Source organism: Rhea americana, unplaced genomic scaffold (assembly GCF_003343005.1).
Source record: "Rhea americana isolate MKP2758 unplaced genomic scaffold, rheAme1 scaffold_18, whole genome shotgun sequence".
NCBI lineage: Eukaryota > Metazoa > Chordata > Aves > Rheiformes > Rheidae > Rhea > Rhea americana.
In genome coordinates, this window is record NW_028185927.1 from 8,422,919 (window position 1) to 8,427,161 (window position 4,243).

Here is a 4,243-nt window from a genome sequence, read left to right on the forward strand (position 1 = left end):
TCACCAGGATGTTAATCTGTGTGGTAATGAGATAGGTCCACGTCAAATTGAGGAACTAGTTTGGACAAGACCCCGAGGGTAGTTGTGTGTGCTGCTGGGGTTTGAGCCCTTAAATGCTTGAAGCAAGTCATATGTCAACTCTCACAGAGCTGGAAAGCAACAAGGTGACTCTACAAAAAGCCCATGTGAGGAGGAAACTGTGGAGCAAGTAAGAGTATATGGTTCCCACAGACTCGCACTGATGTATGAGCACTAAGGGCCTGCTCTGATCAGAGACCTTGCTCCGGTCTTGTTGTAGGGTTCTATTCTTTGCAGAAACCGTAAAGGCTTTAAGCATTGTGTCCTCTTTCCTGGGCTGGAGGTCAGGCCTGATGCTATTCAAGCGCTGGACAACTGAGGAGGAATGGACAAAGAGGACAACTGCATTTACAGGCTCTGTGCTGAAAGATACACATCTTTTTTCCTTAAAATGTTAAAGAGTTCATCTTTAATTTTGTATAGCTTCTTATTTGCAACTGCAGGAAGGAAATGTGGGTTTAAGTGATTTTAATCTGATGTTTTTGTTTTAAACAAAAATAATACTAAAAATAAGCTGTTATTAGTGTGCAGTTCTATAAATYTATGTTGTAACTAATTTCCATAGCAACATGATCGTGTCATATATTCTGGATTACAAACCAGAGGGAAAAGGGATGGGAAAGGTACTCAAGAAAGAATAGAGAGCAAAAACTGTCCTGATTATTGCTTGAAGCTTGAATGTTCTTATTAGTCCAATTTGTTTAAACAATGTTTATTCGTAGGCAATGTTGAGGATCCAGCCAGGCTGCACCTGCCTCCTCAGGCATGCTCAGACACAGTCTGGGATTGCACATGTTCCAGGGAGAGCAGGGTGGGGTTCCTCCAAAAGACAGAACCTTCTGCTGGGAGGAAGTTTCAAGCTGTAACTTGCAAAATATGTACAACGCATTACTGTAAAACTCAAACCATTAGAACACTGAAGATCTAGGCAGAGCTGCAACTAATCATGCAAAAAGCTGAAAGCAATTGCTCTTTGTATTAAGCGTGCAGTTCTCAAGCAATGCTGTTATCTCTTCTAGCATAAGGAAAGGCAGGTACACAGGAACACGAGAATTTCTGCATCATTTCCTGGTACTTACCTGTCATACAAGACACCAGACATCCTATCAAAGATGCTGACTAATGAATCTGTCTTAGGTTGCAGATCCTTCTTAGCACAATGTGACTAGAGGTCCAAGGATCACATAACTGATACTATTCCTTACRGTTCCTTTTCTTCCTGCCTCGCCTCCAGCACTGAGTACAGATGAACAGGTACAGCTGCAAGAGCAGGAGGAGAGCTGACTGCAAAGGGGAAGGGAGGGAGGGAGAAAAGAGCCACTCGAAACCACAGCAAATGTTTGCCAAAAATGAGTATTCGTACATACTAAGGTACAGCTCTTGAAAGGCTGCTTCCTATTGATAAGATACAAGGAATAATCTTTCCTTGAAGGCGGTGGGATAGAATAGATGCACTAACTGGTCTGTCTTATCATTGTAGTCTGAGTTCTTCAGAGAGGAATTATCTTTACATATAACAAAGAGTCGGGCATATCAACATCACTGAACAAATAATAAAAAATATTCCAGAATTTATTTCTGTACAAAGATGAGAGTTTTTCAACTGTTTTAATGCTAGCTGTTTTGCATTTTTTTTTACAGAAACAAGAGTTACAGACACTGAGGAAGAAATTTTTAAGAGATGTCTAGCATATCAAAGCTAAATCAAATAAGCCCATAACATCTTACACTCAGAGGCCCATATTTTCCATTAGCAGACCAGACAGTCATGCTTCCCACTGCCTCCTTGTTCTGCCCCTAGCTCTGACACAAATCAAACCTACAGAAGCATGCTGTCCTTACCCCAACTATGTGCCAGTCTGGACATGTTCAGCTGAACACCTGGGATAAACTATAATCTTTCCTCCTGTTACCACAATGTGTGCCATGSAGAATGAGATTGCCCCAGACAGGTCTTGAAGACAGCAATTCAAAGCAGCCCATCCTGTCTTTGATTTGAATGTGCTGTGCTTTCCGTCCTAGCCAAAGGGGAGCTCCTACCTCTGACACACAGGTATGCACTCTCCTTCACCCCAGCCCTCAGTATGTTGCATCAGCAGGAACTGTAACAGCCTCCAGCCTTGGAGCTATCTGAGCAAAGGACACAGGCTACAGGCAAATGGCCTGGCACCTGCATCACCCGAGCAGTGAGTTCCGAGTTCAGCCCTGTGCAAGTCATTACGACAGCTTGCTTCTGTCCCAGAGGAAGGGAGATTAGCAGTTGGGGCAGTAACCAAAGGCCACAGTCTCCCTCACTCTGATAGCTGTTTGCTGCATGATCGTGGTTAAAACACACTAGATTACCCATCTGGAAAATGATAAACTAACACAGAGAGTCTAGGAATGCCTTCACTCCTTCCTGGGTGCAGTCCTGAATTAGCATAAGCAAAGTACTGGCCAGCTTTGCGTAGAAAGACCTTACTTACAGAAGGACAAAACACTATTTTGGCTCCAAAACAGCCTTGCGGCCAGCCCCCCAAGGAGAAACCCCCATCTCCTCTGGCCAGTCATCTGCAGTGCAGAGGAGGCAGCTGGAGGCAAAAGCAGGCTCCTAAATCAGCAGTTTGCCTGAGGAGCGAGCAGAGGTTAGCAGCATGGCTGCTTTCTCTGCACATTCCTCCGGTGACGCTGCTCATTACCCAGCATGCAGATAACCCTGAGTCAAGGCTTTGGTATGAGCGGCGCTGCCAGGAGCTGCGTGCTCCAAATAGAGGGTTACAGTTTAAGCTGAGGTGAGGCGCCTTGCCCAGCCAGCTGCACCCTGCCTGCCGCCCCCGCTCGGCTCCAGCGGCCACCCCTTCACCTATTTGCAGAGAAGGAGCCTTCCAGTCCCTCCCCTTGCCCCCGCCACTCGCCCAGGGATCATTCTCATCGAGCAGCTCTCAGCTTAACAGTAATCCCGAGGCGCTCAGCGGCTGCTGCTAACTCCCACCCTCTGCGCCTCCCCCGCCGCCGCCGCGCACCCGCCTGCAGGTCCCGCGCAGCGGCAGAGCCGCGGCGCCCGGGGCCACGCCGGCACGTCCCACTCCCCTCCCCATGCAAGGCGAGCGGCGGGTYGCACGGCTCCCGCGGCCCGGCCCGGCTCGGCCCGGTCCAGCCCAGCTCGGCTCAGCCCGGTGCCGGCACGCCACAGCCGGGCCGCACCGCTGGGCACCGCAGCGCATGGTGGAGGGTCGCCAGCCTCGGCGGCGCTCGGGCAGCCGAGCAAAGCCCCAGGCCTCAGCGCTGGCAAAGGCAGAGGGAGCAAAGCAACAGCCGGTAGAGCAGGCTCAGAGCCGACCAGCCCAGCGCCCCGGGCCCTTGCCAAGGGAAGAGTGCCAGCTAGAGAAAAAGTTGCAGCTCTCCATTGTTGTTTGCACTGGGAAGGGGAGAAATGCAGTCTCCTCACCCCAATCGTTATTAAACCCGATCAGTGTGGGAAGAGGTTGTTTTCTGAAAATAACTTGTGATTCATGGGCAACAGTGGCTCACAGCTTCTTTGAGATTCCTTCGCACAGGAGCGCGTGTGGCCGTGCTGGGCAGCGGGGGGGAAGGGCTGTGAGCAGATGCCAGATCAGCTGAAACCTAAGACGCTTGACCCTCCTCACCCCGGCCCGCTCCCGCCTCCGCCAGCAGCCCCGCAGGGGCGCTCGGGGCGGCAAGGCACAGAGCAGCGAGGGGACCAGCCCTGGCCCGCCGCAGGCTCTGCCCGGGCAGAGGGGCGTTTGGGGGTGGCTGCAGCCACCGTCAGCAAAGCACGGTCACACCAGCAAGGCTCACTTGGCTAAGCCAAGCACGCTAGTCAGACGGGCAATCTTGCACCTCCCRGCGCCGGGTTGCGCAGCCAGTCCGACCAGTCGGAGACCCGCGGCTGGCCAGSCTGGTGACCAGCATCCTCCCCCTCCCATTCGCACGTCTAACTGCTCCACAGTCCCCCGAATGGCGGARAGGCCGGGGTTTGCTCTCAGAAGCTTGACGCGACATGTAATCCCTGAGCTTCTTCTTGCGGGGGCAGGCAAGGCTGGTGCAGGAGAGGGGGCGGCTCGGCCCCGGCAGGCAGGCAGCACGGGCCGGGCGGTCCGGCGGGCAGGCGGCAGGGGCTGCCCGCCCGGCTCCTCTCCTGGGCAGGCGGCAGGGGCTGCCCGCC